Raw genomic sequence first — 23568 nt, 5'->3', positions numbered from 1 at the left:
GCAACCTGATGCTATATTTAAATCAAAATTGTCAAGATCGCGATCTCGACTGTACATTTCAACTTATGTAAGCATGTTGTTGCAAAGCGATATGAAATGGAACGAGCTCTTGATGACAGTAGTAGGAGGGCGAAATGTCGACTTTGATACATTGGGCGAATGCTAGCAAAGTGTGGCTCATCTATGAAGGCGATCGTGTACAGAACACCTGTGTAACCAGTTCTTGAGTAGTGCTATAGCGTTGGGATCACCTACCAAGTTAGATTAAAGGAAGAAATCAAATCAATTCAGAGGTGTGCGAATATTACACAAATGGGAATCGTGAGAGGGAAGACTGTTCTATGTGCAAAATACTTTTGAGAAAATTTAGAGAATCGGCATTTCGTTGCCGACTGCAGAACGCCTATACTGCGACCAACGTACGTCTTGTATTGCGAGGATGATACAGGAGAAATTAGGACTCATACGGAAGGTTGCAGGCAGTCGTTTTTTTCCTCATTCAAATTGCCGATGGTACAGGAAAGGGAATGATTAGCGGTGGTACAGGGTACACTTCGCCATGCATCATTTGGTGGCTTGCAGAACGATTGCGGAAGTGTCCGATTCCACCTGTCTGCTTTGACCAATGACTCCATCAATATGGCGGAAATTGCTTTTCAAAGCGTCTCCAATATGGCGCCTATGATGCCACTACATACACACGGAAAAAAGCACGATAATACGTATAAATAAGACAGACATAGTCCTCTAAAATTTCAATCAAACCAACGTTACAACCGCGGGAAATTGGGGGTTTTAGGGAGGGGACAAGCTAAATATAACAGTAAAAGAAAACACCACGATCCCGAAACACACAAAATGGAGGAGGAAAAAAAAGTTAAAAAAATCTGCAGGAATCGGACACTTCCCTTGACCCCATTGTGCTACGTCTTGCTTGCATCTTCCTTCTATATCTGTTCATACAAAAAAGAGGGGGGGGGGTAGTAATCCACGGACTTGTAGACCCATATGTCACACTAATTGTAGGATTTTGGAACATATACGGTGTTCCAACATTATGAAAAAGCTCAAAGAAATGATCTGTTCACAACCAACCAGCATCGATTGAGTAAAGATTTTGTTTGTGAAATCCAATGTGTTTTTTTTATTATTATTATTTGTGCGAAATTGAGTGCTAACAATTGAGAATCTCAAGTTGATTCGATATTTTTAGATTTTCGGAAGGCTTTTGACACAGTTCCTCACAAGTGGCATCTAAACAAGTTTTGTGCCCATGGACTATCTTATCTGTTGGGCTACTGGATCTGTGATTTCCTGTCAGAAGCCAACAGTTTGTAGTAACTGATGGTGAGTCATTTAGCAAAACTGAAGTAATATCTGGCATGCCCCAAAAACATGTTCTTGGCCCTGTACTACTCTTAATCTATATAAATGATTTAGGAGACAATCTGAGCTGTCCTTTTAGATAGTTTGCAGGTGATGCTATTTACTTTCAAGGAAAGACATGACAAGGTTAGAACAAACTGTGAAATAATTTAGACAAGATATCTGTAACTGTGAAAAGTTGCACATGACCCTAGCAATAAAATGTGTAAGGTCTTCCACTAGAGAAATAAAAAATTGTTAAATTTCAGTTACATAATAAATTGCACAAATTTAATGGTTGTGGTTCAGCTAAATACTCTGGGATTATAATTATGGAAAACTTAAATTGGAACCATTCTCTGAATGCCAAAATGTTTTGATAACTCCCACTTTCATGGAGAGAAATCATTGTAAAGAAAGAGGGGGAATCAGAGGTTGAGTGGAAAGATTTCGTTGATCTCCTCCTGTGCTGTTTGATACTGGAACAGTTGAGAAATAGTGAGACAGTGGTTCTGTTAACTGTCTGCTGTATACTTCTGTGAATTGTAGATCTATTGTATAGATGTACAACAGATGTCAGTAGTGACAGTGAGCAGTGCTGTATTGTGCTATTCTTGTTTCTGCATTTTTGTTTTATTCCATTGTGGTGTAAACTGTCTTCTTCAGATAAAGACCATATATTACCCTTTTATTCCTGTAGTCAATGTCACATTGCGTGAGAATCAAAAACATTTTATTCCATCCCACATTAGTTTTTTCTACTTTCATTTGTGCCTGTAGGTAGTGTTGGAAATTTCACTTCCTGAAAGCAAGTACACAACAATCTAGTAATGTTCCATTTGTTGCAAGTGCATTTTCCCCTCTGATACAACTAATGATTCATTTGAAGGTTAACTGTTTTAGTGAACTTAAGAAATTTGCCTTTTTTAATTGAGTCTGTTAAATATATTATGACTAGGTAGAAGAGATGGTGCAGTGCCTTTGTGCAATTTTTTTAATGGGGCCATAGTGCTATCCATGGAATCTTTGTTTTAGTGACAGTTACCTGTAGAGTGCAATCCAACATCTGCATCTGGATTGGAAGGTGACAAATTTGGTAGCAAGTTGAACCCAATGAATGTGAATTTGAAGTAAAGTTTGTCATAAAACACTGATCTTGGCATAGCCCAATATCTACATACACACTATATTTAACATACTTCATATTACAAAATATAAAACTGCAAGGTGAATTCAGAAAAAACTACTAGATAATAGACAAATAGAAAAAGTGTAAGTCTATTGGCACATTACATACCTATATCATGCATGCATGTTGGCAGTCTCATACCATGAAGATTGTGCCTACCTTAAAATGTTCTGTCATAGATGGTGATCTTGTGCATTTTGGATACTGTTCTCATGGACACCCAGTTGCTGAAATCCTTTCTACAATTCATCCTCCCATTGCTTGCTTGGTCTTCTACTTGGAAAGGTACTGTTAGATTTTGCAATAAGCACAGCTTCAACCTTCTAGCAATGTGCCCTGCCAGATCAAAAAGTTCTCTTCACCTTTTTTGTGGTGCTTAAGGTTTGACCAATGTAATGGTACTGGTACTATCACTGCACTATAGGCTTTAGGTTTCATCTAATTGACAGATTTTTTATTTTATCTGCTTCAGGCTGAAATCAGTTTTATGCCCATTGACATAATGTTGATTAATTTCTTGTTTTGAGTTGTGACTGCTTAACCAGGTGCCGAGGTGGTACTGACGTATTTAAAAATTTTTCACTGTGGCTATGTTCCACATTACTACATGTAATGGGGTGTTATGCAGGGCTTCTCTGAATACTTCTATCATTTGCCTTCTCTCTGTTAACATAAAGTCCAATTTTACCACCGTTCTTCTCTAAGCCACTTACATTTTCCGTCATTTCTTTCCGTGACTCTTCCTTAACTCTTTCATGGCTGCTGTGTTCTCTGCATGTCCTAATTATGTTCTTCTGCTTCAACCCTTTGCCTTCTTTTCTTTTTATAAATTACATTTTTTAGGACCAAATTAAAAAGCAATGGTGAGGTGACATTGCCTTGTATCACACCTATTCTGATGCTGAATAGCTGGAACAACTCCCCCTGGCATTTCACCTCGGCTTTTGTGTGTGCTGTACACAGTGTCTCAGAATTAACTTCCTAGGTATGCTAAGCTCCCATAGGATGTTGTGCATACTTTCTGTGTAAAACATCATAATCCTTTGAGAAATCTGTAAATGTTACTAGAAACAAATTTTTGAATTCCAAGCATTTCTCCCAGATTTGACTTGTGGTGAAAATTGGATCAGTAATTCATATTTATGTCTGAAAGTTTTCCTGGTACTCTCCAACAATATCTTCAGCAAATGGCTTTGGCTTTTCATGAATTATTAACTACAGCACTTTGTGTGGTGCACTTGGCAGAGATGTACCTTGGTAGTTACTACATTTCCTGTTACTGTTCTTTCAGTGCATTGGATAATGGTAGCCAACTTCCACTCTTTTGTGGAATCTCTTCCTTTCTCCATACTTAAGAGATTGTATATCTCTTTCTGAAGTGTTTCACCTCCTGGCTTAGACATCTCTCCTGTTATCCTATCTCCTCTAGGGCCCCTTATTGTTCTTCAATTTGCTGATTGCACTTTGTACATCCTGTTGAGTCACTTAAATTTGTTCTTGCTCTACATCCTCTGTAATTCTTCCTTCTGGGAAGACATCAGGATCTTCAACATTCAGCAATTCCTCAACATGTTCCCTGCTCCTGTCCAGAAGTATTTCGTTGTCTGTTAGCATATTTCCATCCTTATTAACTGACAGTTCATTCCTTTGACTGCTCCTCACAGGTTTAATCATTTGGAACATTTTCCTGCAGTCACATATTGTATTTGGCCTCTCTGTCAGTCATGTTGCTCAAGGATTTTTTTCGCTGTCCACGGAACTCTGCTTCTTTCTTTTTAATTCTCTTTACTGCTTACTGTTTTTCCGCATAATTTGTATCCAGCATGTGTTTCCCTTCCTCTCTGACAGCCATTCACAGCTTAATTATGTCATTCAAGTGTGACTTTTGGTGTTCCATTGATCAACACTTACTTCATAATTAGGATTTGACATGTTAGTTATGCACTCTGATATTATACTGGTGACACAACTCTGGGTCCTTAAGCTTCTTAACATCAAACTGTCTCCTGACAAAGTTCTTGCTCCTTTTTAGCACAACTGTAGTTGTTATTTACTGATTACTAGTTAACTGTCTGTGTCTGCATCAGCCCCTCTGTAAGATCTAATATCTGTCATCATTTGTACCTCTTATCTGTAAGCATTTGATCTATTTGATTGGTACTATCACCATCTGGGGAAGTCCCTTTCTGGATCCATTTGTAGGGAAGGTCATGACGCTCACCACAAGGTTTGAGCTCAATGCAAAATTGGTTTGACACAGTCAATTGTTTGTTTTTTCCTGACTGTTAACCTAATTATGTCTTTCTCTTCCAATTTGACACTGAATTCTCCCAAAATGATGTGAATATCTGTGGTGCCAATGCTTTCCACTTTTTTCTATTTCTTCAAAAAATTTACTTTTCTCTGCATTTCTTGAGTCTGTCTGTGCATATGCTTCAACAAGTGTTACAGCTCCCTACTTAGGGCTTACAGTGAGATATATTTTCTTGTTTGTTGTACTGAAGCCCCTCAGTTGCCATACCAACAGTCACTCACCACAAATCCTGTTCCATATTCATGCCTTACATTCTCTTCACAGCCTCATAAAAGATTGCTAATTTATTATTGAGTAAAATCTCATCCTCACACTGTTCAATAGTTTCCTCCAATGCATTGATATCAACTTTATATTCCTCCAGCTCTGACACTAAAAGTTTGGCAGCTCGTGGTCTGTATAGACTTCTGACATTCGATATGCTGATTTGTAAACCAATGTGTTTAGCCATTTCTGTGTTTCAGGGTTCCATCCTATTCCAAGGTACACTTACAAGGTTTTTGATAATGATAAATATCATCTGGCTGCATTGTGGGCAGTACCATACAGTTGTGGAGAGGGGGGAGGGGAGGGAGATTCAAGGGGAGGTTGAGGGGCTATGTAACTCTTATCCAGAATTGTGATAAAAATTACAGCATGTATCAACAGCTGGTTACAAGTACCCAGCGAAAAAGCAGCAAACCGACCATTTCTCAGCAGTGCATTGTAAGAATCGTCAAATTCTGATATGAGTATGACCACAGAATGCTCAGAGTTGCTTTTTTCTCCCCAAATTGCTTACATGTCTTTAGCCCTTTTCGTACCAACCTCATTTAAAGTCTCTCTCTTTCCTTGTATGTCTCTTCTTTTGAATGTCTGTGTTGCATATCCTCCACCACTTGATTTTTCCATTCTGCACCAGGTCTTCCTCATTTACTTTTTTTTTTGAGGTTGCTAATATAGTACTTGATTCGGCCATCATCCTTCCTCTATTCTCATCACATGCCCATAGTATTTTAAATGCCATTTTTCCCACCTCTTCACTGATGTATATGGAAGTTTTCATTTGCCTCATAATTTCCTTGAGATCTTCTGTCATATTGAAACTCTAAGACTTCTTCTCAAAAAATTTGTTTACGTGGTTTCCATCTTCGTCATTTCCGAGGATTCTGCTCCTTACAAACAAGTGCTTCATATGAGTGTGACAGAGCATGCTGCCGTGTTCCCTGTTCGTGACTGCGTATAGACCATAGAGGTGGACTCGCGTGCCATATAGGAATCCGACTTTGTAGTTACATGACATACCACCTTGTAGCAGTGTTTCGTTCTGACGGGCAGCGAATGTGGGGTACAAAGCTCAGAGCATTTTTGCTTTAATGTTTCATAACATTTTCAGCTGAAGATGTAGCCATTAGTGCCACAATAGCAGTAGTGATAAAAAAAATAAGACTAAACACAGCTGTATCAATTTATTTATACCAAAAATAATGAATCATAGCTGTGGTTGCCCTACCTATGAGAATGTCTGCAGGTTCGTTATGTTGATTCATGTAACCCCCTTTTTTTTCTAAATTGTCTGACAAACGGATGACATTTACCTTATTTATTGCTTGTTATTTAGGAATAAAGGAAATGACTCACCGAGAGGCAGAAGAGCTGCGTTGTCAGTACGTACACAAACAAAAGTTCCAGAGCTTTGCTAGCTTTTGGAATGAATTTCATTTTGCAAGCTTGTAGGTAAGACACACACACACACACACACACACACACACACACACACACACACGTCTCTACATTGTGCTCAGTGGACTGCCAGCTTTTGTCTGGCCCATGGTGAATTTACTGCAGTGATGTGTGGGTGCTGGGTGGGGTAGGGTCAGGGATGGAGGGAAGCAGGGAGGGGGTTGTGGGAATCGTCTAGCAGCTCGGGGGTGAGCTGGGAGCTGTCTGAAGGCTAGCAGTTTATAGTCAAACAATAAAACAAGGAAGTTAAAATGCACACAGTAGAAGGTATAACAGGGTAGCCCAAATATAAAAACTGGGAGAAACAGAGGGCTAAAAGAGTGGTCTTTGCATAGGGGAGTGGTCGTGGGTCCCATCTGAGAGGAGAAGATTGACATCTAGGAAGGTGGCACGATGGCTGGAGGAGGACCAGGTGAAGTTGATGGGAGAGAAGGTGTTGAGGTTGAGGAGGAATGAGGATAATGTTTCCTGGCCTTGGGTCCAGATTATAAAGATGTCGTTAATAAACCTGAACCAGACCAGGGGTTTGGGGAAACTAGGGTTGTTTCTTCTAGGTGGCCCATGAAGAAGAGGTTGGCAGAGGAGGATGCCATGCCGGTGCCCATGGCTGTGCCACAAATTTGTTCGTATACCTTCCCTTCAACGATGAAGTGAAGTGGTTATCGGTTAGGATGTAGTTGGTTGGTTGTGTGCTTTTCATTGGTATGACAACCAACCAGCTGTCAACTAGAATGAATGTCCAACACCAAACTGTTGCCAAAAACAAGGTAGACCACCCAGTTGCACAAAATGCAGCAGAGCACAGCATGCAAGATTTCAATGGGTGCTTCGTAACCAATGCTATCTGGATCCTCCCCACCACCGCCAGCTTTTCTGAGCTATACACATTGGAGCTATCCCTACAGCACATCCTTCGTTACCGTAACCCCCCCCCCCCGCCCCCCCCCCCCCCACACACACACACACACACCATCCCATGCGCCAGTAGTCCCAACCAATCTGTGTCAGCTGGTGGGGTGCTGCTGTCTCACGCCCTAGTCTATAAAATCACATGCTAGCAGTTACGTGCGTGATGCCGTCGCGTCATCTGTGATAGCAAGAAGACAAGCTGGGACTTCTTTACTAGCTTATTTAACACCTTCACTCCATCCTCGGAAGTTTGGAGTCAGATTCGATGGTTATCTGGCGCGCTCAGTTTCTAACTGGTCTCTGGGCTCACTGTCGTGCATGATACGTTAGTGGACCCCGTTGCAATTTCCAACTGATTGGGCCAACACTTTGCTGACTTTTCGAGCTCTTCAAATTACCTGCCAGCTTTTTTTCCCAAGGAAACGTGCAGCGGAAGTGCGACCTCTTGCTTTCTCCTCTCAAAATCGCGAAAGCTATAACACTGTTTTCTCCATGTGGGACTCCAACACGCACTCTCTTCTTCTCGCTCTTCTGCCCCAAGACCAGATAGTGCCCACATCCAAATGTTGGTGCATTTATCATACCATAGTCTGCGCTACCTCCTTCACCTTTATAATCAAATTTGGACCGACAGTACTTCCCCAGAAGATGGTGGGAAGCTATCATCGTCCCTGTTCCCAAACCTGGAAAGGACGAACATCTCCCCTCTAGCTGTCGCCCCATTTCTCTCACGGGTAGTGTTTGTAAGGTTTTGGAGCATATGGTGAATTGCCGTTTAGCCTGGTGGCTGGAGTCCCGATGTCTTTTCACACCTGCCCAGTGCGGTTTCTGAAAGCATCGTTCTGCAGTTGACCATGTTGTTGTTCTGTCCACTTATATAATGAACAGTTTTCTCAGGAAACACCAAACAGTAGCAATATTTTTTAATCTGGAAAGAGCATACAATACCTGTTGGAAGACAGGCATTCTCCGCACACTGTTCTCTTGGGGCTTTCAAGGCCGGCTGCCCCTTTATCTTTGTGAATTTATGGCAGAGTGCACATTTAAAGTGCGGGTGAACACTACTTTCTCCCAAGAAAACGGGGTACCCCAGGGCTCTGTGCTCAGTGTTTTACTGTTTGCCATTGCCATAAATCCAATTACGGATTGTCTCCTTCCTGATGTCGTGGGCTCCCTCTTTGTGGACGATTTTGCGATCTACTACAGCTCTCAACGGACCAGCATTCTTGAACGATGTCTTACAGGATGTCTCGATCACCTCCACTCTTGGAGCATTGAAACCGGCTTCTGCTTTTCTCCCAGTAAGACCATTTGTGTCAGTTTTTGGCGTCGTACAGAGTTTCTTCTGCCTTCCTTAAATCTAGGCCCTGTCAATCTTCCATTTGCGGATGTCGCTAAATTCTTGAGACTTAAGTTTGACAGACAACTGTGCTGATCCTCCCATGTTTCCTATCTTTCGGCTCACTGTCTGCGATTCCTCAACACCCTCCGTGTCCTGAATGGTACCTCCTGGGGAGTGGACAGAGTGGTCCTTCTCCACCTATATCGCACCTTAGTGCGCTCTAAATTGGACTATGGAAGCATAGTTTACTCCTCTGCTCGGCCGTCCATTCTTCGGTGTCTCGACTCTGTCTACCATTGTGGATTACGTTTAGTGTTCGGAGCTTTTTACACCAGCCCTGTGGAAAGCCTCTATGCTGAGACTGCTGGACCTCCGCTGTCCAATCGGCGAGCTGTCCTTCTGAGTCATTATGCTAGCCATCTGTCTTCCATGCCTGTTAATCCGGCCCATGACATTTTTTCGACGCCTCCATGGATTTAGGGTATGCAGGCTGCCCTTCCTCTCTACTACCACTGGGAGTCTGCTTCCGTCAGCTGCTATGTTCTCTTTCCTTCCACTTTCCTAAAACTTTCTTGACAACTTGGGGTACAGCACTGCCTTGGCTGCAGCCCCAGACCTGCTTGCTCCATGACCTTTGTCAGTTTCCCAAGGATGGTACCCCTTCTCTTGTTTATCGTCGGCCATTTGCTGCTCGATGCGCACAAATGAAGGGCGCCACATTTATTTACACTGATGACTCAAAAACATCGTTTGGTGTTGGGAGTGCCTATATTGTTGGCGACACCCCAATCGATTTTGACTTCCTGACCAGTGTTCGGTTTTTACTGCGGAGCTTTACGCTGTTCTCCATGCTGCCCAATACATCCGTCACCATCAGCAAATACAGTATATAATATGCTCAGATTCGCTCAGTTCTCCCCTCAGTCTCTAAGCTCTCTACCCTGTCCACCCTCTGGTCCTCTGGATTTAGGACTGCCTCCACTTGCTCCACTTGGGGGCATCTCTGTGGCGTTCCTCTGGATCCCAGGATCTGTGGAAACGAGGTGGCCGATACAGCGGCCAAGGCTGCAGTCTTTCTTCTTCAGCCTGCTGTTCACATTGTTCCCTTCACTGATCTACAGAGTGTTTTATGTCGTCGTGTTGCTCTTTTATGGCATGCACATTCGTTGACACTTCCCAATAATAAATTGCGGGACATGAAAGCTCTTTCCTGTGCTTGGACCTCTTCCTCCCGATCTTGTCGTTTGGAGGAGGTAATTTTAACTAGACTCCGGATAGGGCACTGTGTTTTTAGCCATCGACATTTTCAAGTGGGGATCCTCCCCTGCTTTGTCCCCACTGCTCTCAACTGTGGACGGTGAGACACCTTTTACTTGTTTGACCCTATTTTACTCCGTTACACGCCCGTCTACAGCTGTTGCCTGATATATCTTCAATTTTTAGCAGATGACATGCACTCAGCCGATTGCGTTCTCGAGTTTGTGTCAGTGAGATGACTTCAGTCATTTGAAGTTCGTTTTGGGGGCAAACAACCCCCCTTCTATAGTGGTGTTTTAAGCTTTCCTTCTGTTTTTAGTTTCCCCGCTTTTTTGAGTTTCACTACCATTGCTGCTGGTTTCCAGTTTGATTTTTACATTTTCCAAAGTCAGACTGGGCACTAATGACTAGCAGTTTTGTGCTCTAAAACAATAACAAAAACAGACCCTGGACTAACTGACCTGCACTGAGGCTAAGAGGAAATTTGAGCACCTACATCCTGTGAATATGACTATCTCATACACCACCGCTACGAGAACAGTTCTAGCCCCATCAGGTCCTCAAATTCCTGTTGCCTCTCAGAATCGGGGCACTACACCTGCCCCCTTGATGCCAGGGGGCCACTTCGCTCCCTGTTGCTCCCACACCACCTACTTCGAGAGCAACACCCCTCCCCCCATCCCACCCCTACCGTTGGGATTTCAGTCCAGACTTCTGAGCCAGAGAAGCGTAAGGCTTCTTCGGCTCCTCTCACTAGGAATGGGTCTGTTGAGTCACTCCCTTTCCAGGTTTCTGCTAGTGGGAAAGATGACACCTGCCAGTGGCTGAAGAGCCCAAAAGCAGCTAGTCGTAGGGCTTCACCCTCATCCTCAGTCCCAGAGACTGATTCAGTGAAGTCATCCCAGCCAGTGAAACCCAAGGAACAGTGCAAGAAATCGAAAAAGACAACCCCTAAGAACAAGGAACTAGCGGTGGCACCCACACCACCGCTACCTGCAAGCTCTGCGTCTGAGGATGGGGTGGACATTCTGGATCTCGCCGGACCCTCAGACATAATGGATATAGACTGGTCAGGCAAACCGTTGGTGGCAGTAGGTGACCTTGAGGCGTAAACTGCCTCATTGAATGTTCCATGCCTTCCCAGTCTCACAATGATGTCGTCTTCCAGTGGAATTGGGGCGGTTTTTCCACCGCCTGGCTGAGCTATGGCAACTGTTAAGTTTTACACCTGCTTTCTGCATTGCCCTCCAGGAAACCTGGTTCCTGGCAATGCGGACCTTTGCCCTCTGTGGCTATTAGGGATATTACAGGAACTGTAGTGACTATAATCTAGTGTCAGGTGGAGTTGGCGTATATTTGCTAAACTCAGTCTGTCGTGAACCTGTGCCTCTTCAAATCCCTCTTGAAGCTGTGGCTGTCAGAATAGGGGTGACGCAGGAAATAACTGTCTGCAATGTATATCTTCCTCCAGATGGTGCAGTACCCCTGAATGTATTAGCTGCATTGATTGATCAACTCCCTAAACCTTTCCTACTTTTTGGAGATTTTAATGCCGATAATTCCTCGAGGGGTGACACAGTGCTTACTGGCTGAGGTAGACATGTCTAAACTTTCCTGTCTCAACTCGACCTCTGCTTCTTAAATACTGGGGCCACCACACATTTCAGTGTGGCTCGAGATAGTTACTCAGCCATTGATTTATTGATTTGCAGCCCAGGACTTCTCCCATCTACCCATTGAACAGCACATGATGACCTGTGTTGTACTGGCAATTTCCCTATCTTCCTATCACTGCCTTGGCATCAGGCCCATGGACGCCTGCCCAGATGGGCTTTAAACAAGGCGGAATGGGGAACTTTCACCTTTGATGTCACTGTTGACTCTGCCCCACATTGTAACATTGATGTGATGGTTGAGCAGGTTACTACCACAGTCATTTCTGCAGCAGAAAACACAATCCCTCACTCTTTAGGGTGCAACCGGTGAAAAGACAGTCCCTTGGTGGTTGCCGGAAGTCGCTGAGGCAATTAGAGCGTCGGCGAGCTCTACAGTGACCTAAGCGACATCCTTCCCCAGAGCATCCCATAGCCTTTAAGCAGCTCCATGCCTAGGTACGCCAGCTTATAAAACAATGGAAACAGGGGTGTTGGGAGAGGTACCATTGGGTTCCATACGTCATCTTCCCAAGTCTGGACGAAGATCGGACATCTTTTTGGGTACCAGACCCCATCAGGTGTCCGTGGCATTACCATCAATGGCGTGCTATGTACCGATCCAAACGTGATTGCCAAGAACTTTGCTGAGCAATATGCCTGAGCCTTTTGCACACACAATTGGTGGATGGAAAGGAAAGTCCTCTCATTCACTACACGTGACAGTGAACCCCCTATAATGCCTCATTTATGGAGTTTGAGCTCCTCAGTGCACTTGCGCATTGCCCCATCACAGCTCCTGGGCCAGATCTGATCCCCAGTCAGATGATTAAACATCTCTTGTCTGACTGCAAGCGCCATCTCCTTGTCTTCAACTGGATCTGGTGCGATGGCGTCTTTCCATTGCAACGGCGGGAGAGCACCATCATTCCGGTGCTGAAACCTGGCAAAAACCTGCTTGATGTGGATAGGTATCTACACATCAGCCCCACTAACATTGTTTGTAAGCTACTGGAGCATACGGTGTAGGCAGGTGGCTTGGGTCCTGGAGGCACGTGGCCTACTGGCTCAATTTGAGGGTGGCTTCTGCCAGGGGTGCTCTACCACCGATAATTTTGTGTCCCTAGAGTCTGCCATCTGAACAGCCTTTTCCAGAAGCCAACACCTTGTTGCAGTCTTTTTTTTTTATCTACGTAAAGTGTATGACACCACACGGCGACATCATATCCTTGCCACATTATACGGGTGGGGTCTCAGAGGCCCGCTCCAGATTTTTATCCAGAATTTCCTGTCGCTCTGTGCTACTTTCCATGTCTCAAGTTGTTGTCTCCCATAGTTCCCCCACATCCAGGAGAATGGGGTCCCGCAGGGCTCTGTATTGAGTGTATCTCTATTTTTAGTGGCCATTAATGGTCTAGCAGCAGCTGTAGGGCCGTCCGTCTCACCCTCTCTGTATGCAGACGACATCTGCGTTTCGTACTGCTCCACTAGCACTGGTGTTGCTGAGTGCCGCCTACAGGGAGCCATCCACTAAGCGCGGTCATGGACTCTCGCCCACTGAATCCAGTTTGCATCCAGAACCACAACTTTAGCTTCATGATGGACTCACTGTAGTGGAGACATATCGCTTTTTAGGACTGGATTTCGATGCCTGATTGACTTGGCTACCTCACCTTCGTCAGCTTAAGCGGAAGTGTTGGCAGCACCACAGTGCACTCCGCTGCCTGAGCACCAAGTTGGGTGCAGATTGATCTACTCTGCTGCAGCTCTACAAAGCCCTTGTTTAATCCCGCCTTGACTATGGGAGTCTGATTTATGTTTCGGTGGTGCCCTCAGCATTGCGTGTACTTGACCCAGTGCACAAGTGTGTCGTTTGCGTAGCGACGGGAGCTTTTAGAATGAATTCTGTGACCAGTGTCCTGGTGGAGGCCGGAGTCCCTCCATTGCAGATCCAACATTACAGCTGCTCACCAGTTATGTTGTAACATTCGTAGTTCTGCTGGCATCCAAATTACGGTCTCCTTTTTCCACCCGCTGCAGTTCATCTCCCACATTGGCAGTCCAGGTCAGGGCTAACGATTGCGGTTCACGTGCAATCCCTTCTGTCTGAACTGGAGTCCTTCCCTTTACCACCTCCTATCCAGGTCCATCTGCGTACTCCTCCATGGTGTACACCTAGGCCACAGATTCGTCTGGCCCTTTCACATGACCCTAAGGACTCAGTTACTCCTGCTGCTATCCGCTGTCACTTCCTCTCGATTCTTGATGTGTTCTGGGGCTCTGAAGTGGTTTACACAGACGGTTAGATGGCTGATGGTCATGTTGGCTTCACCTGCATCCATAGAGGCCATTTTGAACAGCACTCCTTGCCCGATGGCTGCAATGTATTCACTGCAGAGCTGGTGGCCATCTCTCATGCACTTCAGTATATCTGTTCATGCCCTGGGGAATCGTTTCTTCTGTGTACTGACACCTTGAGCAGCATACAAGCTATCTATCGACCAGTGCTACACTTACCATTCTTTGGTAGCATCCATCCAGGAGTCCATGTATGCCTTGGACCGGTCCTGTCGTTCAGTGGTGTTTGTGTGAACCCCAGGAAATGTCGGCATCCCAGGCAACAAACTTGCCAACAGGCTGACCAAACAGGCTATGTGGAAACCGCTTCTGGAGATTGTCAGCTCTGAACCTGACCTGCGTTCTGACTTACGCCATAGGGTTTTTCAGCTTTGGGAGATGGAATGGCACAACAATACACGAAACAAACTGTGTGCCATTGAGGAGACTATGAATGTGTGGAAGTCTTCCACGCGGGCCTCTCGCAGGGAATCAGTTCTCTGCCGGCTCCGCATTGACCATGCTTGGGCAACCCACAGTTACCTTCTGCACCGTGAACACCCGCCCGAGTGTCGGTGCAGCACTCGGTTGACAGTGTGACAGTGGCCCATATTCTGGTGCACTGTCACACTTTGACTGCCCAGTGATGAAATCCTGCTTTACCGGACTCATTGCTGCTAATTTTATCTGACAACGCCTCATTGGCCAATTTAGTTTTACATTTTATTCATGAGGGTGTGTTTTATCATTTGATCTAAGTTATAGAGCTTGTCCTTTGTTAAAAGAAAAGGTGGTGATTTTGAGAAAGTTTCTCCATTTTATATACAGAAAGGCTTAGAAGGTATTGCTGGCATGTTAAAATCTGTTAAGTGATTGTGAAGTGGGACACTGTTGGTCAAAACATCAACCAATAAATGAAGTGTCTCCAAAAAGCTCATTGCCTTGAGGAGTATGCAATTGAAACAGAACTGCACAACACATTGAATTACAGTAAAGGTGTTGTGACTTGCAGAGATCTGGTTGACGTTCCTGGAGAAGTGAAAGCTGAATGGTCACAGGAAGGCATTGTCGATGTACAAAACATTGTGAAATGAGTGGATGGAGATCTTGTCAAATCAGTTTCTTTTATCCTTGCTTTTAACAGTTCCAAACTACCAGAGCGTGTTGAGGCAGGTTTCTTGAGCCTCAGTGTATGGCCTTATTTCCTAAATCCAGTGTTGAGTGCACTTTCAGCACACTACTCTCGGTTGCAAAGGAGAAGCCATTGTGGGGAAATAAGATGAAACTGCCCATGATTGAGTTGGTTGATCCTCTCCTCCAAAGTGTATCAACTGCTCTGAGATCACACTGTATGGAGTAGAGACTGCAGAGTTTTCCTTGAGGAATGGAAGATCCAGGAAATGAAAACAACCAGCCTATGATGAAGCCAAAAAGTCCATACAGTTGCCCATGTTTGCTGCCTCCATTGTGAAACAGCCGGACCAGAAAACTGATGCCGCTACACAAGTGGACGTTGCTAGTATCAGCACTAGCACTTCTGTTTATCAGTGCAAATCAGTGCACCTGTGCTGCTGCAATTCCTTTGAAGCCTGCCCTCTCCTCCCCAGAGCTTCAGCAAAGGTCGTAGTTGCTGATATCCTGTGACTTCCTGCCCTTCCACAGGTCAAGTCTTGTGCACCACCCAGCACTGCTACAACCACTGCCACTTCAGAGGTTGTGGCTCCATAGCTGCCTCAGATCAAAAAATTGAAGCTGAATGTAAAGAATCGCCCACTGACTGAGACAGGAGGTAAACAGTCCGACAATGTTGACATTATGCTATCCAACGTCTGTCTCAAATCGTCAGGGGAGATGTCAGACTGGAGCAATTATCTGGCCTGAAGACTGAGCCTCCACCCATTGTGGGCTCCCCTTCCTGGCAGAAAGTCACGCTTAAAGTGCTGTCCCATAATAGGTGGCTCCCATTATACAGTGGAACATTAATGGGTTGAGAACATTTCGAGGAACTGCAGCTCGTAGCACAGCAATGCCCCCTGCACTTGTTTGCAGGGAACACATTTAAAGTGTCTGATGCCCCTTCACTATGGAGCTATATGCTCTATTGTAAGGACGAACTGACTTGGGAAAGGGCCAAGGGAGGATGGCTGTGTTTGTCAATAGGCACACCAATCCTACATTCGTCCTCTGGGGACTGAGCTGTAAGCCATTGCCATTGGAATTCACGTGTCGCAGAGGATCACTGTTTGCTCTCTTTATCTGCCTCTGCAAAATGCAATAGACTCTGAAGCTCTGAGATCTTACAGATCCAACTACTCCCACCATTTCTACTATTGGGATACTTCAATGCCCATCATGTTTTTGGAGGTCGACCTCTACTTGCCCTCAGGGTTGTTTTGGAGGGTTTCATGGGGTCTCATGAGCTGTGCGTACTCATCACAGGTACTCCAACCCATTTCTGTGCTGCCATTTCTCTCATCCTGTTCTCCAGCCCTTGAAGACTCTATTCAGTGGGAAGTCTTTGATTACCTACATTCTAGTGACAACTTTCCACTCCACATTCACATATTGTTACCTGAAGAGCAGCCACCAAAATGGATGGTTAGGAGAGCTAACTGGACACTGTCAACACAATTTGCTGTGTTTGAACACCACAACAGTGTCCAGGGATGGGTGGACTACATTACACAGGTGATCAATCATGCTGCTGATGTTATCCATCCTGAAGTCATCAGATCATCTTCAGAGGCGATCTGTACCTTGATGGACAAGTGAGTGCCACTCAGAAATCTGGGCCAGGCGTGCTGCACTTAGATGGTTTAAGTACTGCCCAACAGCAGAGAACCTTACAGCATTTCATGTTGCAGGAGCCAAGGCTCGACACATAATTCAGTAGCAAGAAAAAGTCATGGCAAGCATTTGTGGACTCCATCAGTCGCTACACTTGTTCTACCAAAGCATGGGAAGCCATCAGGGAGATTCTGGTAAATGCAGTCGTTTACCACTAGCAGCAGTGATTAAACAGGGATGTCTCCAAACAGTGCCCAGAGATATCGCTCAGACACTGGCAGAGAATTTTGCACAGACTACTGTCAGTGCCAGTCAGGATCTGCTATTTCATGTCACGGACTTACAACTGTCCTTTCTCCATGTGGGAGCTGGGATCGGCTCTGTTTGAGGCTCGTGCTACTGCATCCATATCCAGTACAGCATGCTTAGACATTTACCAGCAGTGTCAAAGGGAATCATCCTGGCATTTTTTAATCTTATATGGTGGACTGGTAACTTCCCCAACTTGTGGAGAGAGGTACTGTTGATACCTCTCCTCAAACCAAAAAAGGACAGCACATGCCCCAGAGTATCACCTGTAGCTGTGTAGGAAAGACCCTGGAGCAAATGGTTAACCTTCATCTGGTTAACCTTCATCTGGTCTGGTTGTTAGAGACCAGACAACTCCCTAGCCATTTTAAGTGTGGATTCTACTTCCAACAACCTGACCGTGCTAGAGGTGGCTATTCAGCAGGCTTTCCTACATATGCATCACCGTATTGGCATATTCTTACATATCAGTAAGGTGTATGATACTACTTGCAGATACTACATTCATACACAACTGCAGCAATGGGGATTTGTGGCCACCTTCCCATCTTCATACAGTCTTGTCTGTTTCAGTGGTTTTTTAGGATCTAAGTTGGTGACTCCCCGTCAGATTGTTTTGAGCAGGAGAATTGTCCCTCAGTGCTGTGTTTTAAGTGTTAGCCTCCTTGCCATAGCCATTAACAGTATGATGTCTACAGTAAGGAGTCCTGTACAGTGCAATGTACCTTTGTTGACAATTATGCTGTTCCCCCCAGGGGGTCCACAACTCTTTTGTGGATACGTGCGTGGCGAGCACGGGGCCCCGAGCCATTGCAGCCTTCTTTCTCTCCCGGGCTGCATTTCCTTTCCCTTCCCCTCCTTTCCCCCCATACCCCTTTCCCCTCGCCCTCTCCTCTCCCTCTATTGGTGTCCTTGCTTATGTTGGCCCCCGCTATCCTCCTGGTTCTGTTGGTTTTACACTCCGGCTTTGTTGCGTAATCATCTCCTCCTTTTGGCATTCCTTGGTCCCCCTCTGGGGTTTGACCTCCATTCCAAAATTTCTCTTCCGTAGTGTGAGCCATTTGGGGAAGAGCACCTTACCCAGTGTCTCCGACGTGTGCCCTCCTAGTACATTCCACCTTTTCTTTTACGTCGTTGTCTGATGCTAGGGTGCATAGCCAGCACGGTAGCCAGCCCGTGTGGTGGGGTCGCTATGTACCCTTTTGGTTGAGCCCCCTGAACACACAGGGATCACACTTCTGATACCTGAGCTGTGACCTCCTCATGCATGCCTTGGAGTGGTTGCTCGTCATCTTGGAGCATCGGAACTCCCGGCAAAGGCCGCCGTGCCAGACGGCCCTTGCTGTGGCTGGGTGGCGCCCGTGAGGAGAGCCCCTGATCGGAGTGGGTGGTGTCAGGGCGGACGCTATGCAGATGAAACGCATACGGGTCCAAAACTCTGGCCGCTCTTCTGCGGCCGTCTCTCTGCGTGGTACTGATTCCTCAAGTGCTGCTTCTCTTGCCCCTTCGGCCTTCCCTTCCGTGGCTACCCCCTGGGAGGAGGGTCAGGCGCGTCGTCTAGGGGCAAAACCTTTCCCCCGTTATCTAGTTTGCACCAGGACTGATGGAGATACTTTCACCAGTGTCAAACCTTTATTCTTTGTGGAACACATTGAAGACAAGTTCGGCGAAGTGGACTCCCTGAGCAAGATGCGGTCGGGTTTGTTGCTGATAAAAACTGCTTCAGCTGCCCAATCTGCGGCCCTTCGTGCCTGTACCCATCTTGGCACAATTCCTGTGTCCATTACCCCTCACCAGTCTCTAAATATGGTACAAGGTGTATTTTTCACATGGACCTCATCCTTCAAACTGATAAGGAACTTCGGGAGAATCTCGGACGGCGGGGTGTTCACTTTGTTCGGCGTGTTCAGAAGGGTCCTAAAGATAATCGTATTGATACTGGTGCCTTTATCCTGGCCTTTGAAGGGGATACCCTTCCTGAGAAAGTTAAGATTATGGTCTATCGCTGTGATGTGAAGCCGTACATCCCACCTCCTATGCGGTGTTTTAAGTGCTTGCGTTTTGGCCACATGTCTTCTCGCTGTACCCAGGACCCTCTCTGTGGTGACTGTGGACGTCCACTCCATGAGGGGAGTCCCTGTGTTCCCCCTCCTGTATGTGTAAATTGTCATGGTAGTCATTCTCCACGTTCAGCAGATTGCCCAGTCTATAAGAAAGAAAAAAAGATACAGGAGTATAAGTCTCTTGATCGTTTAAGCTACACAGAGGCCCGTAAGAAATATGCACGATTGCACCCTGTGTCCATGACATCTAGTTACGCCTTGGTTACGTCTTCATCCCTTCCTCCCCCTTCCTTACCCCCATCCCGGACCCCTCTCCTTCCCCCCTCCCCTGCGGCTCCCACACCTTCTCCTCTGGGCGCTGCTCCCCCTCCCCAGCCGGAGAAGTGTCCCACTCCTTCGGCGTCTGCCGGTCAAGGGCGCCTCTCCCGGGATGCCCCTTCCCGGCACCTTCCAGGTCAAAGGTCTGCTGCAGCGCGGCGACCGCAAGAGCCGCGGTCTATCGGCCCCCAGGTCGCCCGGTCTCTTTCTGTTCCTGATCTTGCTGCAGCTGGCTCCATTATGCCACACAGCCCTCCTCGATCTCAGCCTGAAAAGAAGAAGAAACATAAGTCCCGGGACAAAGAGCCTCTGTTGTCACCGGAGGTCCCTTCCCCGGCTTCACAACCGGATTCTGACCTGTCATTTATGGATGTCGCCCCCTCCTTGTCGGTGACGGGTGGGGACCCGGCGGTATGACTGGATTTAGCATGTTCAGCCCTCATTTAAACCATCGTTCTGTGGTTCTCCAATGGAATTGTAATGGCTACTATAGTCACCTTCCGGAATTGAAATCCCTTCTTTCGTCCTACTCAGCAGCTTGTGTGGTTCTCCAGGAATCTCATTTTACTGATGCTCACTCACCGACCCTCCGTGGGTTCCGTGTTTTCTGTCGAAATCGGGTCGGACCCTTGCGGGCTTCTGGTGGCGTTTGTACGTTGGTCCGTACAGACATTGCTAGCACGTGGATTCCTCTCCAAACTGCATTGGAAGCGGTTACTGTTAGGGTCCACCTAGACTCTGCAGTCACAGTTTGCAGTCTTTATCTCCCTCCTGACAGGACTCTTACACCTGCTGCCTTAACCACCCTTCTTCAGCAACTTCCTCCTCCCTTCCTCCTCCTTGGGGATTTTAATGCTCATCATCCTTTGTGGGGCAGTGCCTTTCCATCTAGACGAGGTCTTCTTATAGACCAATTTATTGCAGACCACGACCTGTGCCATCTTAATGATGGCTCCCCTACTCATTTCAGTGCTGGTCATGGTACCTTTTCTGCCATTGATCTTTCTCTTTCTTCTCCCTCTCTCCTCCCTTCATTACACTGGTCGCCACACGACGACCTTTGTGATAGTGACCATTTCCCGTTGATTATCACGCTCCCTTCCCGCTCCCCGATGGACAGGTTACCTCGTTGGTCTTTCCACCGCGCCGATTGGGCTCTATATACTGCACAGGTCGAGTTTTCTCCCTCTTTGTCGGGTTGTATTGATGACGTGCTACGTGACGTGTCTGACGCGATTGTTCGCGCTGCTAGCCTTGCTGTCCCGCGCTTATCTGGACCATTTTGTCGCCGGCAAGTCCCGTGGTGGAGTACGGCCATTGCCATTGCCATCCGTGATCGCCGTCGAGCTTTGCAACACTTCAAGAGGCACCCATCTGTAGCCAGCCTTTCTACCTTTAAGCGCCTTCGCGCTAAAGCCCGTTATTTAATCAAACAGAGCAAGCGGATATGTTGGGAATGATTCGTTTCTTCCCTTGGTTCCACTGTCCCTCTGTCACGGGTATGGGCTACACTTCGCTCTCTCCAAGGTTGCCATCGGCAGTCCACCCTCCCAGGCCTTCACCTCCCAGATGGCATTTGTACGGACCCATTAGTTCTCGCAGAACATCTTGCGACCCATTTTGCAGTGGCATCAGCGTCGGCCTCCTATCCAGCTGCTTTCCTTCATCAAAAACAGCAGGCTGAAGCTGTCACCTTATGTTTCACCACTTGTGAGTCAGAATCTTACAACGAACCTTTCACTGAATGGGAATTTCTTTCTGCTCTATCTGCTTCTCATGATACAGCTCCTGGCCCAGATTCCATTCATAACCAGCTGCTTCAACATCTCAGTGCTCCACAACGGCACCATCTTCTTCGGGTGTTTAACCGTATCTGGCTCCAGGGTGACTTCCCTTCTCAGTGGAGGGATAGCATTGTGGTTCCTGTCCTTAAGCCTGGTCAGAACCCCCTATCTGTTGACAGCTATCGGCCAATTAGTTTGACCAATGTTGGTTGTAAGTTACTTGAACGGCTGGTAGCCCGTCGGCTCACTTGGGTCCTCGAATCTCGGGATCTATTGTCCCCTTACCAGTGTGGCTTTCGAGAGGGACGATCTCCAATCGATCATTTGCTTTGCTTGGAATCCGCAGTTCGGCAGGCTTTTTCCCAGCGCCGCCATTTGGTTGCAGTGTTTTTTGACCTTCGCAAGGCCTATGACACGGCCTGGCGCCATCACATCTTACTAACCCTTCATCAGTGGGGTCTTCGGGGCCCACTCCCGATTTTTATCCGCCAGTTCCTGATCCATCGGTCATTCAGAGTTCGAGTTGGTACTGCTTTTAGTTCTCGACGGACCCAGGAGACGGGCATCTCACAGGGTTCTGTCTTGAGTGTCCTTCTTTTCCTCATTGCTATCGATGGACTTGTGGCCTCTGTCGGTCCCTTGGTCGCCCCTGCCCTGTATGTGGATGATTTCTGCATTTGGGTTAGTTCCTCCTCGATGCCATCTGCAGAACGGCAGCTCCAGGTGGCTATACGGCGTGCCTCTGCATGGACCCTCTCACACGGGTTTCAATTCTCTCCTTTAAAATCGCGGGTGGTCCACTTCTGTCGCCGTACTACGATCCACCCTGATCCAGAGCTCTATCTCGCTGCACAAAGATTGCCTGTGGTTCCACAGTTTCGTTTCCTAGGTCTTCTTTTCGACAACAAGCTCACTTGGCTGCCCCATATAAGACTCCTGAAGGTAGGATGTTTCCGTAAACTCAATGTCCTTCGCTTCCTTGCCCACTCCTCTTGGGGTGCGGACCGTTCCCTCCTCCTCCGTCTTTATCGTGCTCTAGTTCTGTCACGTTTGGACTATGGTTGTCAAGTTTATGGTTCAGCTGCTCCTTCCACGCTGCACGTGCTGGATCCGGTCCACCATCGTGGTATCCGTTTGGCCACCGGTGCCTTCCCTACTAGCCCTGTTGATAGTCTCCTGGTTGAAGCTGGGATCCCCCCCCTTTCTGTTCGGCGGTCCCAGCTTCTGGTGTCTTATGCCCTTACTATCCGTTCTTCTCCCGCTCATCCTTCCTATTCTATCCTATTCCCAGACCATGGACGTCGCCCGCCTGACTCCCGCCCTCGGGCGGGTTTACCGGTTGGACTGCGCCTTGCGTCTCTTAACTGTGATTTTCGGCTTCCTTCTTTGTCCTGTCTTCCTCGCTCCCTCCCCTCCACCCCTCCTTGGTTAGTTCCTCGGCCTCGAATTCGGATGGATCTCCGCCGCGGTCCGAAAGATTCCATCCCCCCCCGGTGGTGTTCAGTTCCTTTTTCTGCCAAATTTTATGGGAGTTTCGGGATGCTGTTGTTTTTTACACTGATGGCTCTAAATCTGCTGATCATGTTGGGTATGCCTTCACGTGAATCCGGGCCCATGGCGTTCTTCCTTTCACCTCTCCCGCAAGGACTCGACCACACTGTGTCGTCTCCGCATTGGCCGTACCAGGCTGACCCATGGTTTCCTTTTGCGTGATGAGCCACCCCCGCTATGTGGTTGTGGAGCCTTTTAGTCAGTGGCCCACATTTTGGTTGAATGCCCCCTTCTTTTGGCTCTGCGTGCTAAGTACAGACTCCCCCACACTTTATCTTTGATGTTGGCTGACGATTCCCGGATGGTCTCTCTGGTTCTAGGTTTCCTCCGGGAGAGTGGTTTTTATTCTCAGTTTTAAAGTTTTTAATCTCCCTCTGGTGTTGGGGCAGGGCGGTGAGTGTTTGGGTCTCTCCCACTTAGGCAGTGTTCAGAGATTCCCGATTCACCTCCCTGACCGGAATCCTCTTTTCTTTCCCTTTTACTCTGTTTTTACCCCTTCTTTTTAAGGCTTGGTTAGTTTTTCTATTCCCATACGTACTTTCTGCATTATAGCAGTTGTACCTTTTAAGTCACAGGTGGTCTTGCCTATGCTGCTTCAGCATAGTGTTGGGTTCGTTCTCTTGCCAACTTCCCTCATTTGTTTTTACTATTGACAACGTGACTGCCCTT

At 46.7% G+C, this 23568-nt stretch overlaps 1 protein-coding gene across 1 annotated transcript in view; it reads left to right on the top strand.

The window, feature by feature from the left end:
* Window positions 1-23568, top strand: part of LOC124556711 (putative gamma-glutamylcyclotransferase CG2811) — a 35830-nt gene that overhangs the window by 1089 nt on the left and 11173 nt on the right. The gene's annotated exons all lie outside the window — the stretch shown is intronic.

The sequence above is a fragment of the Schistocerca americana genome, chromosome X (assembly GCF_021461395.2).
Source record: "Schistocerca americana isolate TAMUIC-IGC-003095 chromosome X, iqSchAmer2.1, whole genome shotgun sequence".
NCBI classification, from domain to species: domain Eukaryota; kingdom Metazoa; phylum Arthropoda; class Insecta; order Orthoptera; family Acrididae; genus Schistocerca; species Schistocerca americana.
This window is presented reverse-complemented; position numbering and strand designations above follow the sequence as displayed.